Source organism: Oncorhynchus clarkii, unplaced genomic scaffold, assembly GCF_045791955.1.
Source record: "Oncorhynchus clarkii lewisi isolate Uvic-CL-2024 unplaced genomic scaffold, UVic_Ocla_1.0 unplaced_contig_663_pilon_pilon, whole genome shotgun sequence".
In the NCBI taxonomy this organism is placed as follows: domain Eukaryota; kingdom Metazoa; phylum Chordata; class Actinopteri; order Salmoniformes; family Salmonidae; genus Oncorhynchus; species Oncorhynchus clarkii.
In genome coordinates this window covers 456,661-472,099 of record NW_027260890.1, presented here as the reverse complement: position 1 = coordinate 472,099, position 15,439 = coordinate 456,661, and the positions used below count along the sequence as shown (strand labels likewise).

At 44.6% G+C, this 15,439-nt stretch overlaps 1 protein-coding gene across 2 annotated transcripts in view; it reads right to left on the bottom strand.

The window, feature by feature from the left end:
• LOC139402129 (BAR/IMD domain-containing adapter protein 2-like 1) overlaps positions 1-15,439 on the bottom strand; it is a 92,886-nt gene that overhangs the window by 48,304 nt on the left and 29,143 nt on the right. The window lies entirely within an intron of this gene.

The window sequence follows — 15,439 nt, the reverse complement described above, 5'->3', positions numbered from 1 at the left end:
ACTCCAGAACCTTGAAATGCTTCTTACGGGGCCTCCCGGGTGGCGCAGTGGTTAAGGGCGCTGTACGCAGCGCCAGCTGTGCCATCAGAGTCCTGGGTTCGCGCCCAGGCTCTGTCGTAACCGGCCGCGACCGGGAGGTCCGTGGGGCGACGCACAATTGGCCTAGCGTCGCCCGGGTTAGGGAGGGCTTGGTCGGTAGGGGTGTCCTTGTCTCATCGCGCACCAGCGACTCCTGTGGCGGGCTGGGCGCAGTGTACGCTAGCCAAGGTGGCCAGGTGCACGGTGTTTCCTCCGGCGCATTGGTGCAGCTGGCTTCCGGGTTGGATGTGCGCTGTGTTAAAGAAGCAGCGGCTTGGTTGGTTGTGTATCGGAGGACGCATGACTTTCAACCTTCGTCTCTCCCGAGCCCGTACGGGAGTTGTAGCGATGAGACAAGGTAGTAGCTACTACAACAATTGGATACTACGAAATTGGGGAGAAAAAGGGGTAAAATTCAAAAAAAAAAAAGAAATGCTTCTTACGAAGCCACTCCTTCGTTGCCCGGGCGGTGTGTTTGGGATCATTGTCATGCTGAAAGACCCAGCCACATTTCATCTTCAATGCCCTTGCTGATGGAAGGAGGTTTTCACTCAAAATCTCACGATACATGGCCCCATTCATTCTTTCCTTTACACGGATCAGTCGTCCTGGTCCCTTTGCAGAAAAACAGCCCCAAAGCATGATGTTTCCACCCCCATGCTTCACAGTAGGTATGATGTTCTTTGGATGCAACTCAGCATTCTTTGTCCTCCAAACACGATGAGTTGAGTTTTTACCAAAAAGTTATATTTTGGTTTCATCTGACGATATGACATTCTCCCAATCTTCTTCTGGATCATCCAAATGCTCTCTAGCAAACTTCAGACGGGCCTGGACATGTACTGGCTTAAGCAGGGGGACACGTCTGGCACTGCAGGATTTGAGTCCCTGGCGGCGTAGTGTGTTACTGATGGTAGGCTTTGTTACTTTGGTCCCAGCTCTCTGCAGGTCATTCACTAGGTGTGTTTCTGGGATTTTTGCTCACCGTTCTTGTGATCATTTTGACCCCACGGGGTGAGATCTTGCGTGGAGCCCCAGATCGAGGGTGATTATCAGTGGTCTTGTATGTCTTCCATTTCCTAATAATTGCTCCCACAGTTGATTTCTTCAAACCAAGCTGCTTACCTATTGCAGATTCAGTCTTCCCAGCCTGGTGCAGGTCTACAATTTTGTTTCTGGTGTCCTTTGACAGCTCTTTGGTCTTGGCCATAGTGGAGTTTGGAGTGTGACTGTTTGAGGTTGTGGACAGGTGTCTTTTATACTGATAACAAGTTCAAACAGGTGCCATTAATACAGGTAACGAGTGGAGGACAGAGGAGCCTCTTAAAGAAGAAGTTACAGGTCTGTGCGAGCCAGAAATCTTGCTTGTTTGTAGGTGACCAAATACTTATTTTCCACCATAATTTGCAAATAAATTAATAAAAAAAATCCTACAAGGTGATTTTCTGGATTTTCTTTTCCTCATTTTGTCTGTCATAGTTGAAGTGTACCTATGATGAAAATTACAGGCCTCATCTTTTTAAGTGGGAGAACTTGCACAATTGGTGGCTGACTAAATACTTTTTTGCCCCACTGTATTATCTACCCTTCTCCTGAAGTGTGCACCATTAGATATGGACTGGTGGAAGGAATATGGTGGAAACGGGTAGTCCGTAAGATGTACATAGTCTCAAATGGTTGCTTTCCTTCATGAAAGAGAAAAGACATACAGTAAACATCCCTCTGACAAGTGCTGAACTGACAAAAAGGTGGGCAATGGAAACAATGTTGACAACGCCGACAGAACAGTGATTTATTTGTGAGACACTGCCACACTCATTTATCATGTTCAGAGTAGAGCACACCAAAGAAATGTGTTGCAAATGGAAATCTGTGTCGTTATTGGACAAGCTCAGTTTGTATCTCCTGCGGTTCAGTTCATTTCAACACGTTTTCTCCCTACTGAATACAACCCAGGATGGCTTTAATTCAGTTGTAAACTAAAATGGACCTTATTAATATTTGCTAACGTTGAGGAAACAGTGTGTCGTTACCACCTGCAGTTAGATAATCAAAAACAGCTCTAACTGCAGGGAACCAAAAACAATATCACTCTTTGCATGTTACCCAACAGCCAATAAAAAATGGATTAAAACTTAATAACACCATAAAGCAACTGGAAATCGTAACACCCAATTCATGCAGGTAGCCTAGTGGTTAGAGCGTTGGGCCAGTAACTGAAAGGTTGCTGGATCGAATCCCCGAGCTGACAAGGTAAACATCTGTCGTTCTGCACCTGAGAAAGGCAGTTAACCCACTGTACCCCGGGTGCTGAAGACGTGGATGTTGATTAAGGCAGCCCCCTCACACCTCTCTGATTCAGAGGGGTTGGGTTAAATGTGGAAGACACATTTCAGTTGAAGGCATTCAGTTGTACAACTGACCAGGTGTCATCCCCTTTTCCTTTCCTTAATAAGGATCCACCCACATGGCACTTCTGAGTGATTATCATAATATGTGTTGCTAATAAACGGATGAAAGGACATTGTTTTACTGATGCCTCTATCGTAACACGTTAAATCAAGTGACTCATCTTACACAGAGAAACCTACAGTAGCAGTCAAAAGTTTGGACACCTACTAATTCATGGGTTTTTGCTTTATTTTGAACTATTTTCTACATTGTAGAATAATAGTGAAAACATCAAAACTGTGAAATGACCTATATGGAATCATGCAGTAACCAAAAAAAGTGTTAAACAAATAAAAATATATTTGATATTCTTCAAAGTAGCCACCCTTTGCCTTGATCACAGCTTTACACACTGTTGGCATTCTCTCATTCAGCATTTCATTTAACAGGTATACCTTCTTAAAAGTTAATTTGTGGAATTTCTTTCCTTCTTAATGTGTTTGAGCCAATCAGTTGTGACAAGGTTGTGACATGGTAGGGGTGGTATACAGAAGATAGCCCTATTTGGTAAAAGACCAAGTCCATATTATGTAAAGACATGAAGGTCAGTCAATCTGGAACATTTCAAGAACTTTGAAGGTTTCTTCAAGTGAAGCCTCAAAAACCATCAAGCGCTATGATGAAACTGGCTCTCATGTGGACCGCCACAGGAAAGGAAGACCCAGAGTTATCTCTGCTGCAGAGGATACGTTCATTAGAATTAACTGCACCTCAGATTGCAGCCCAAATAAATGCTTCACAGAGTTCAAGTAACAGACATCTCCACATCAACTGTTCAGAGGAGACTGTGTGAATCAGGCCTTCATGGTCGGATTGCTGCAAAGAAACCACTACTAAAGGACACCAATAATAAGAAGAGACTTGCTTGGGCCAAGGAACACGAGCAATGAACATTAGAACAGTGGAAATCTGTCCTTTGGTCTGATGAGTCCACATTTGAGATTTTTGGTTCCAACCGCCATGTCTTTGTGAGATGCAGAGTAGGTGAACAGAAAAATAAATTTGTTTAACACTTTTTTCATTACTACATGAGTCCATACTTGTCATTTCATAGTTTTGATGTCTTCACTATTATTCTACAATGTAGAAAGTAGTAAAAATAAAGACAAATCCTTGAATGAGTAGATGTGTCCAAACTTTTGACTGGTACTGTACATCAAACTCAATATAATCAAAGCATATAAATCAGCAGGAAGTAAGGGATTACTTTGTTAATCCCATGTGTATCTCCTGAAACCATCATGTCTATATCTGAGTAGCTACTAACCCATGGAGGAGTGTGTGAGCCCTGTGACTAGACCACTTCCTGGACTGTAGGCCTACACATTATGACATAAACCTGGGTCATGTTCATTAGTTTTAAAACGTTTCCAGATGGAAAACTAAACTGAGCATTTCCAAGTCCAAGTATAGTCCCTCCTTGTTTCAGTGCGTTTTCTTCAGTTTGGTTCCTTTTTGAGCAGGAGCCAAGCTGGTCCTCCCTCTGATTAGGCCACCTCCTACTCTGTATGTCAGACTACACAGTAGGCTATATGATGTTCATCTGAGGAAAGCTTTGACTGTCTGTCTGGAGAGAGATTTTCCATTCCATGTCACCCCAGGCTGTCTGTCCCACAGAGCTCGCAGAGAGACGTGGTCAGAAAGCTCTGATCAAACAACAACAGAGTAGTTTAATAATACAAAACAATAGGCAGAATGTTCCATACTGGGACACAATGGCAGGGGAGAGGAGAGAGGGCAGAGGTTGAGTGGTTCAGTGCATTAAATACAGTAGTGATACACTATACAGGAAGAGAGCTTTAGTGTGGGACTGAACGAATGATGAACGAACTATACACTACTCATCCAGGATTTCCATATTATTCAACTGTGTTTGTTTACAGCAGGTAGTGATGGCTCTGCTCTGAGAGAAATACCCAGAGAGGAAAGTGCTGTTGTGACAGTATGTGACTGATCATTGATCAAACAAACCCAACCCAGGCGTTTCTGTATGGTTTGACATGAAGCAAGCTTTGTTCACTTACTGTTGAACATTGCATAATGAAGATTAGTCATAATCACATGACTACACATGAACAGTCAAATGCATTTCATTTCAACATCAGTACATGTTCCAAGATAATACATCTGACTAAATGTCTCAATATACCAACAATTAGTACACAGACTTATACATTTCATGAATGTTGTATTCACATGTTATGAATACATAAGCTGCTGTGAAATGGTGGAACATACAAATAAACACTGTCATATGAGCCAGGCCCAGCTCCACTCGTTATTAACCCCTGGATTACAATAGCTAAACACAGGCCCAGCTCCACTCGTTATTAACCCCTGGATTACAATAGCTAAACACAGGCCCAGCTCCACTCGTTATTAACCCCTGGATTACAATAGCTAAACACAGGCCCAGCTCCACTCGTTATTAACCCCTGGATTACAATAGCTAAACACAGGCCCAGCTCCACTCGTTATTAACCCCTGGATTACAATAGCTAAACACAGGCCCAGCTCCACTCGTTATTAACCCCTGGATTACAATAGCTAAACACAGGCCCAGCTCCACTCGTTATTAACCCCTGGATTACAATAGCTAAACACAGGCCCAGCTCCACTCGTTATTAACCCCTGGATTACAATAGCTAAACACAGGCCCAGCTCCACTCGTTATTAACCCCTGGATTACAATAGCTAAACACAGGCCCAGCTCCACTCGTTATTAACCCCTGGATTACAATAGCTAAACACAGGCCCAGCTCCACTCGTTATTAACCCCTGGATTACAATAGCTAAACACAGGCCCAGCTCCACTCGTTATTAACCCCTGGATTACAATAGCTAAACACAGGCCCAGCTCCACTCGTTATTAACCCCTGGATTACAATAGCTAAACACAGGCCCAGCTCCACTCGTTATTAACCCCTGGATTACAATAGCTAAACACAGGCCCAGCTCCACTCGTTATTAACCCCTGGATTACAATAGCTAAACACAGGCCCATCTCCACTCGTTATTAACCCCTGGATTACAATAGCTAAACACTGTCCTAAGACACTTCCACTCCCTGTCCCAGTGTGCCCTAAGACAGTTCCACTCCCTGTCCCAGAGTGTGCCCTAAGACAGTTCCACTCCCTGTCCCAGTGTGCCCTAAGACAGTTCCACTCCCTGTCCCAGTGTGTGCCCTAAGACACTTCCACTCCCTGTCCCAGTGTGTGCCCTAAGACAGTTCCACTCCCTGTCCCAGTGTGTCCTAAGACAGTCCCACTCCCTGTCCCAGTGTGTCCTAAGACAGTCCCACTCCCTGTCCCAGTGTGCCCTAAGACAGTTCCACTCCCTGTCCCAGTGTGTGCCCTAAGACACTTCCACTCCCTGTCCCAGTGTGTCCTAAGACACTTCCACTCCCTGTCCCAGTGTGTCCTAAGACAGTCCCACTCCCTGTCCCAGTGTGTCCTAAGACAGTCCCACTCCCTGTCCCAGTGTGCCCTAAGACAGTTCCACTCCCTGTCCCAGTGTGTGCCCTAAGACACTTCCACTCCCTGTCCCAGTGTGTCCTAAGACACTTCCACTCCCTGTCCCAGTGTGCCCTAAGACAGTTCCACTCCCTGTCCCAGTGTGTCCTAAGACAGTCCCACTCCCTGTCCCAGTGTGCCCTAAGACAGTTCCACTCCCTGTCCCAGTGTGTGCCCTAAGACACTTCCACTCCCTGTCCCAGTGTGTCCTAAGACACTTCCACTCCCTGTCCCAGTGTGCCCTAAGACAGTTCCACTCCCTGTCCCAGTGTGTCCTAAGACAGTTCCACTCCCTGTCCCAGTGTGTCCTAAGACAGTTCCACTCCCTGTCCCAGTGTGTCCTAAGACAGTTCCACTCCCTGTCCCAGTGTGTCCTAAGACAGTTCCACTCCCTGTCCCAGTGTGCCCTAAGACAGTTCCACTCCCTGTCCCAGTGTGTCCTAAGACAGTTCCACTCCCTGTCCCAGTGTGCCCTAAGACACTTCCACTCCCTGTCCCAGTGTGTCCTAAACCACTCCACCTCTCCGAGTCTCCAGCCCCACCCTGCCCTGTGGACTGTGGCTGACATACTCACCACAGTTCCACTCCCTGTCCCAGTGTGTCCTAAGACAGTTCCACTCCCTGTCCCAGTGTGTCCTAAACCACTCCACCTCTCCGAGTCTCCAGCCCCACCCTGCCCTGTGGACTGTGGCTGGCATACTCACCACAGTTCCACTCCCTGTCCCAGTGTGTCCTAAACCACTCCACCTCTCCGAGTCTCCAGCCCCACCCTGCCCTGTGGACTGTGGCTGACATACTCACCACAGTTCCACTCCCTGTCCCAGTGTGTCCTAAACCACTCCACCTCTCCGAGTCTCCAGCCCCACCCTGCCCTGTGGACTGTGGCTGGCATACTCACCACAGTTCCACTCCCTGTCCCAGTGTGTCCTAAACCACTCCACCTCTCCGAGTCTCCAGCCCCACCCTGCCCTGTGGACTGTGGCTGACATACTCACCACAGTTCCACTCCCTGTCCCAGTGTGTCCTAAACCACTCCACCTCTCCGAGTCTCCAGCCCCACCCTGCCCTGTGGACTGTGGCTGGCATACTCACCACAGTTCCACTCCCTGTCCCAGTGTGTCCTAAACCACTCCACCTCTCCGAGTCTCCAGCCCCACCCTGCCCTGTGGGCTGTGGCTGGCATACTCACCACAGTTCCACTCCCTGTCCCAGTGTGTCCTAAACCACTCCACCTCTCCGAGTCTCCAGCCCCACCCTGCCCTGTGGGCTGTGGCTGGCATACTCACCACAGTTCCACTCCCTGTCCCAGTGTGTCCTAAACCACTCCACCTCTCCGAGTCTCCAGCCCCACCCTGCCCTGTGGGCTGTGGCTGGCATACTCACCACAGTTCAAACAACATCACTGACTAAAGGGCACCAGAACATCCTGGTAAATGTGTCCTTTGTCAGGACATGGAGTGAGAGAGAGGGAGGGAGTGTGGTAGATGAGACGGAAACAGATAGTGGGGTGGCACTAGGAGAAATAGGAAGGAGAGATAGAGCGAGAGGGGCCTGTGCAGGGAGAGAGAAAGCTCTGTGAAAGAAGCCTGTGCATGGCACCATGTTCAGACCCCTGACCTACCATTCAACTTATCCCATTGTTAGTGTCACTTAAATCCAAATCTCTCTCACCACAAAATAATTCACCAGCAAAGTATCCATTGACAACACAGCTCCTTCATCTCAGCTAAACTGCTGCTACAATACTTTGAAAATGTAGCTCGCAATGTCCTACTGATTACCACATGTTGACTTTTCGTATAACTAAGTTTAAAGAAGGAAAACGTTTTGATGCTGATCCTAAAACTAAGTGGAGACTGGAAGGCATATATTTTGCAGTAACAACAACCCAACTAATAATTTGTTTATATGCAGTGTGTATGGACAGAATGTTGCCAAGCAACAAGTGTAGCACATGAGGATGTTTGAAACGTACTTATCAGCCTTAAGTGTCCCCCTTACGTCGCCTCATTACCTAGCTTTTGAGGTGGACATACACAAAATAGTCCAAGTTGGTGAGGTGAAATGAAAAAAATAGAACATGGAAAAAGGGTGTGTGCATATGTATTCACCCCCTTCTCTGTGAAGCCTCTAAATAAGATCTGGTGCAACCAATTACCTTCAGAAGTCACATATTTAGTAAATAAAGTCCACCTGTGTGCAATCTAAGTGTGACATGATCTCAGTATATATGGGTTAATCTACATATACACCTGTTCTGAAAGACCCCAGAGTCTGCTACACCACTAAGCAAGGGGCACCACCAAGCAAGACACCATGAAGCCCAAGGAGCTCTCCAAACAGGTCAGGGACAAAGTTGTGGAGAAGAACAAATCAGGATGGGTTATAAAAAAAATATCCAAAACTTTGAACATCCCATGGAGCACCATTAAATTCATTATATTTTTTTTTAAAGAATATGGCACCACAACAAACCTGCCAAGAGAAGGCCGCCCACCAAAACTCATAGACCAGGCAAGGAGGGCAATAATCAGAGGCAACAAAGAGACCAAAGATAACCATGAAGGAACTGCAAAGCTCCACAGAGGAGATTGAAGTATCTGTCCATAGGACCACTTTAAGCCGTACACTCCGCAGAGCTGGAATTTACGGAAGAGTGGACAGAAAAAATCCATTGCTGAAAGAAAAAAATAAGCAAACACGTTTGAAATCAAGCTTTTTGGTTATCAAGGAAAAACGCTATGTCTGGCGCTAACTCAACACCTAACACCATCCCACAGTGAAGCATAGTGTTGGCAGCATCATGCTGTGGGGATGTTTTTCCCCATCGGCAGGGACTGGGAAACTGGTCAGAATTGAAGGAATGATGGATGAGCTAAATACAGGGACACTTTTGATGGAAACCTGTTTCAGTCTTCCAGAGATTTGAGACTTAGACAGAGGTTCACCTTCCAGCAGGCCAATGACCCTAAGCATACTGCTAAAGCAACACTTGAGTGGTTTAAGGGGAAACATTTAAATGTCTTGGAATGGCCTAGTCAAAGCCCAGACCTCAATTCAATTGAGAATATGTGATATGACTTAAAGATTGCTGTACACCAGCGGGCCCATCCAACTTGAAGGAGCTGGAGCAGTTTTGCCTTGAAGAATGGGCAAACATCCCAGTGGCTAGATGTGCCATGCTTATAGAGACATACCCCAAGAGACTTGCAGCTGTAATTGCTGCAAAAGGTGGCTCTACAAAGTATTGACCTTGGGGGGGATGAATAGTTATGCACGCTCAAGTTCTGTTTTTTTTCCGTCTTATTTCTTGCTTATTTCACAATAATAAAAAAAATGCATCTTCAAAGTGGTAGGCATGTTGTGTAAATCAAATTATGTTTTTGATTCAGAACTTAATATATCCATTTAACTCAGAAAATAAAACAGGAATGGCATTGACAAAATTATTGACACCCTAGACTTAATATTTGGTAGCACTGCCTTTGGTCAAAATAACTGCAATCAAGCCCTTCCTATAACCATCAATGAGCTTCCTGAACCTCTGTACTGGTAGTTTGGCCCACTCCTCTTGTGCAAACTGCTCCAGTTCTCCCAGATTTGAAGGGTGCCTTTTCCCAACTGCTGTTTTGAGACCTCTCCACTGGCCACTTTAGAACAGTCCAGCGTTTTGTCTTGAACCATTGGGTGCTTTTTGAAGTGTGTTTGGGGTCCATATGTTCTGCTGGAAGACCCATGACCTTGGACGGAGACCCAGCTTTCTGACACTGGGTCTGACATTGCGCTCCAAAATACCTTGGTATTCTCCTGATTTCATGATGCCATGTACATGTTCAAGGAACCCAGCGCCAGTGGCAGCAAGCAACCCCAAAACATCACTGACCCTCCTCCATGTTTGACTGTAAGGAAGGTGTTAATTTCTTTGAAAACTTCATTTTGTTTTCTGTAAACATAGAGATTGTGTGCTTTACCAAAAAGCTATATTTTGGTCTCATCTGTTCACAGGACATTTTCCCAGAAGGGTTTTGGCATGTTCAGGTGTGTTTTGTCAAATTGCAGCCGGGCTTTCTTACGTCTTTCTCACAGCAGTGGGGTCCTCCTGGGTCTCCTACCATATAACCCCCTTTCATTGAGTTGGTGGCGGATGGTGCTAGTTGAAGCTGTCGTACCTTGTGTCTGAAGATCAGCTTGAATGTGTGTGGTAGTTGATCAAGGTGATTTCTCCACAATTCAAACAATCCTTCGCTGCACAATTCCATCAAGATCTCTCTTGCAGCCACCTCCAGGGAGGTGGGCGACGGTGGTGTGGGCCACAAACTTCCTGATAACATTATGTACGGTGGAAACAGGAACATCAAGGTCTCTGGAGATGGACTTGTAATCTTGTCTGACCTCAGATAATTCTCTGGTTCTCTTTCTTTTGTCCATGCTCGTTCCAGTACACACAGTTAAACAAAACAATGAGTCCTTTTCTCTATTTAAACTGCTTTAATATGTGATTTTTATACTGCAGGCACCTTCAACTCACCACAGGTGAGTTCAATTCCAAAGTAAATGAGAATCATCTGCTTGAAATCTAATAATTTCCAACTACTTCTAGAAGGTGCCAATAATATTGTCCAGGCCATTTTAGGATTTCTTTGTGAAATTAGCAAAGATTCAGTAAATTATTCAATTTATTTTGTTTTGTTCAACTGCACACCGAAGACATACATATGTGGATACCAAAATATGTTTTAATTTCAACAGTTTTCTGGAAGAAATGCTGCATTGCTTGAAAAAAGTGCAGGGGTGCCAATATTTTTGGCCACGACTGTACACTTAGGTTGGAGGCCTTAAAACCCTCTTTTCAACCACTCCACAAATTTCTTGTTAACAAACTATAGTTTTGGCAAATCAGTTAGGACATCTACTTTGTGCATGACAAAAGTCATTTTTCCAAAAACTGTTTACAGACAGATTATTTCACTTATGATTCACTGTATCACAATTCCAGTGGGTCAGAAGTTTACATACACTAAGTTGACTGTGCCTTTAAACAGCTTGGAAAATTACAGAAAATGTCATGGCTTTAGAAGCTTCTGATAGGCTAATTTACATCATTTGAGTCAATTGGAGGTATACCTGTGGATGTATTTCAAGGCCAACCTTCAAACTCAGTGCCTCTTTGCTTGACATCATGGGAAAATCAAAATAAATCAGCCAAAATTGTAGACCTCCACAAGTCTGGTTCATCCTTGGGAGCAATTTCCAAACGCTTGAAGGTACCACGTTTATCTGCACAAACAATAGTACGCAAGTATAAACACCATGGGACCACGCAGCCGTCATACCGCTCAGGAAGGAGACGCGTTCTGTCTCCTAGAGATGAACGTACTTTGGTGCAAATCAATCACAGAACAGCAGCAAAGGACCTTGTGAAGATGCTGGAGGAAACAGGTACAAAAGTATATCAACATAGCCTGAAAGGCCGCTCAGCAAGGAAGAAGCCACTGCTCTGAAACCGCCATAAAAAAGCCAGACTACGGTTTGCAACTGCACATGGGGACAAAGAACGTACTTTTTGGAGAAATGTCCTCTGGTCTGATGAAACAAAAATAGAACTGTTTGGCTATAATGACCATCGTTATGTTTGGAGGAAAAAGGGGGAGGCTTGCAAGCTGAAGAACACCATCCCAACCGTGAAGCACGGGGGTGGCAGCATCATGTTGTGGGGGTGCTTTGCTGCAGGAGGGACTGATGCACTTCACAAAATAGACGTCATCATGAGGACGGAAAATTATGTGGATATATTGAAGCAAAATCTCAAGACATTAGTCAGGAAGTTAAAGCTTGGTCGCAAATGGGTCTTCCAAATGGACAATGACTCCAAGCATACTTCCAAAGCTGTGGCAAAATGGCTTAAGGACAACAAAGTCAAAGTATTGGAATGGCCATCGCAAAGCCCTGACCTCAATCCCATAGAAAATGTGTGGGCAGAACTGAAAAAGCGTGTGCGAGCAAGGAGGCCTACAAACCTGACTCAGTTACACCAGCTCTGTTAGGAGGAATTTGCCAAAATTCACCCAACTTATTGTGGGAAGCTTGGGGAAGGCTACCTGAAACGTTTGACCCAAGTTAAACAATTTAAAGGCAATGTTACCAAATACTAATTGAGTATATGTAAACTTCTGACCCACTGGGAATGTGATGAAAGAAATAAGAGCTGAAATAAATCACTCTACTATTATTATTCTATATTCTTAAAATAAAGTGGTGATCCTAACTGACCTAAAACAGGGAATTTTTACGAGGATTAAATGTCAGGAATTGTGAAAAACTGAGTTTAAATGTATTTGGCTAAGGTGTATGTAAACTTCCGACTTCAACTGTGTCGCAAATTTGGAATGCTGTATCTCCCAATTTCTTGGCTTGCAACTTCAGTGAAGCAGGACCTATCTATCATCAATCAATCAATCAATAGGCTAAGATATTCTACAGGCAACAGACCGAAGACTGAACACACACTCGCATCATTACCAAAAAGAAAGAGAAGGGGTGTAATCATTAGTGCAAACAGATAGAAACTCTTGTTTTAGTTGCCATTGGATAAATTATGGTAGGTCCTTCTCAGTTTTGTTCCGTTTGCTTCCGTTCAGAAACGTTTTGCAACAGAATCAGTGTAATGAATACGCCCCAGGCAAACCAGCATGAGGGAGAGAGAGGAGAGGGCAGGCAGAAAGAACCATGGGGTGCATATGTCTTTGTAATCTGCATCTTGCAATGTCTTGTCATGCATCCCTCGCAAATACACCTAAGTAGTTGTTGTACTTCAACTACACAACTTTCCCCTAGGCCTTTATTGCCTATTGTCTAGTTAGTCTATAAACAGAAAATAATGTGTTTGTGATAACAGCACCGTGATTTTGTGGGTGAAAAAACAAAACATCACTTTCAGTAAAGGGTTTTTCACAACATTAAGAAACCCCTAAATGGTACCTTATTCCATATGTAGTGTACTTTCTGGGGAATAGGGCCCTAAGGGGGCAGCAGGTAGCCTAGTGGTTAGCGCGTTGGGCCAGTAACCGAAAGGTTGCTAGATCGAATCCCCAAGCTGACAAGGTAAACATGCCATTCTCCCCCTGAACAAGGCAGTTAACCCACTGTTCCTAGGCTGTCATTGTAAATAATGATTTGTTCTTAACTGACTTGCCTAGTTAAATAAAAAGGTAAAAATAAATAAAAAATAATAAATGGGACATAGGCTAATTTCAGTAGCAGCCATAAACAGAAAGATTATGTGGGACTATTCCAGGATAAGGATACTATTCTGTGTTGAGGAGATTGGATCGGTAATGGCTGCAGGAAACAAATGCAAATTAGACAGATGACTGTACATCAATATGACTGCAGTGCTCAGTGATACTCATTATAGGTTAGGATGGGAAGTCTTGAAACTCTTAAAATAAAGCAACATGAATATATCATTTGTTTGAGCAGATTGGTGTCCAGGCAAGTTGAATGCCAATAAGTTACATTTTTGAAGTCTTTGTCCCAAACTGTTTGTCCCAAAACATAACTTAGACAACTATATACACTGAGTGTACAAAACATTAAGGACACCTGATCTTTCCATGACAGACTGACCAGGTGAATCCATGTGAAAGATATGATCCCTTATTGATGTCACCTGTTAAATCCACTACAATCAGTGTAGATGAAAGGGAGGAGAGGTTAACAAAGGATTTTTAAGCCTTGAGACAAGTGAGACATGGATTGTGTATGTGTGCCATTCAGAGGGTGAATGGGCATGACAAAATATAAGTGCCTTTGAAAGGGGTATGGTAGTAAGTGCCAGGTGCAACGGTTTGTGTCAAGAACTGCAATGCTGCTGGGTTTTTCACACACCAGTTTCCCGTGTGTCTCAAGAATGGTCCACCACCCAAAAGACATCCAGCCAACTTGACACAACTGTGGGAAGCATTGGAATCGACATGGGTCATCATCCCTGTGGAACGCTTTCGGCACCTCGTAGAGTCAATGCCCCGACAAATTGAGGCTGTTCTGGGGGAAAAAGCGGGTACAACTCAATATTAGGAAGATGTTCCTAATGTTTTGTACACTGTGTATATTTAAGCAATAAGGCCCGGGGGTGTGTGGTATATGGCCAAAATACCACGATAAAGGGCTGTTCTTATGCACGAAGCAATGCAGAGTGTCTGGATACAGGCCTTAGCCATGGAATGAATATTGGCCATATACCACAACCCCCTGAGGTGCCTTATTGCTATTATAAACTGGTTACCAACGTAATTAGAGCAGTAAAAATACATGTTGGTATACAGTCTGATATACCACGGCTGTCAGCCAATCAGCATTCAGGGCTCGAACCACCCAGTTTATAATCTGCAGTATGCAATAGAGAAATAATCAGAATTTACATCTGATAACATCTGGAATGTACACACAAACACACTCACTCCAAGTTGTTTGGGAAAAAAGCATCTCTATGCTTGCATGCAAATCGTCCCACAGTCCCTCCGATGTTTTTGACTGCAGGGAAAAGAATCCTAGCATCAACAGCAGGTTCCACCTGACACATTGCAAAACATGGGTTATCTAAATGGGTTGTTAGCCATTCAAAATAATGGAGCAGACGGCAGTGTGTGTGTGTGTGATGGGACAGTGGGAACGTTCCCCAATGTTGTCCCAGCGAGACAACATCCTACTTCACAACACTGGGGTGGACAAAGGCACCATCTGGACGGGCCTTCAGATAACCTGTCCATACATGGTGACAGGACAGAATAGGAACGCTGTCCCAATGCTGTCCAAAAACAAAACTAAATTTTTCACAGTGAGACTAACAACTTGCCTCACATCACTGGTTGAGAAGGAGCTGCCTGGCAGACACATGAGAGGTGACACTGTGCATTGCTGCACTTCCGTTTACTTCTCGAGTTTCAAACCATCCAGAGAGTTGGGTTACATCTCAGAGACAGTGAGACAGAGAGTTGAGTTACATCTCAGAGACAGTGAGACAGAGAGTTGGGTTACATCTCAAAGACAGTGAGACAGAGAGTTGAGTTACATCTCAGAGACAGTGAGACAGAGAACAGAGAGTTGGGTTACATCTCAGAGACAGTGAGACAGAGTTGGGTTACATCTCAGAGACAGTGAGACAGAGAGTTGGGTTACATCTCAGATACCGTGAGACAGAGAGTTGAGTTACATCTCAGAGACAGTGAGACAGAGAGTTGGGTTACATCTCAGAGACAGTGAGACAGAGAACAGAGAGTTGGGTTACATCTCAGATACCGTGAGAAAGAGAACAGAGAGTTGGGTTACATCTCAGAGACAGTGAGACAGAGAACAGAGAGTTGGGTTACATCTCAGATACCGTGAGAAAGAGAACAGAG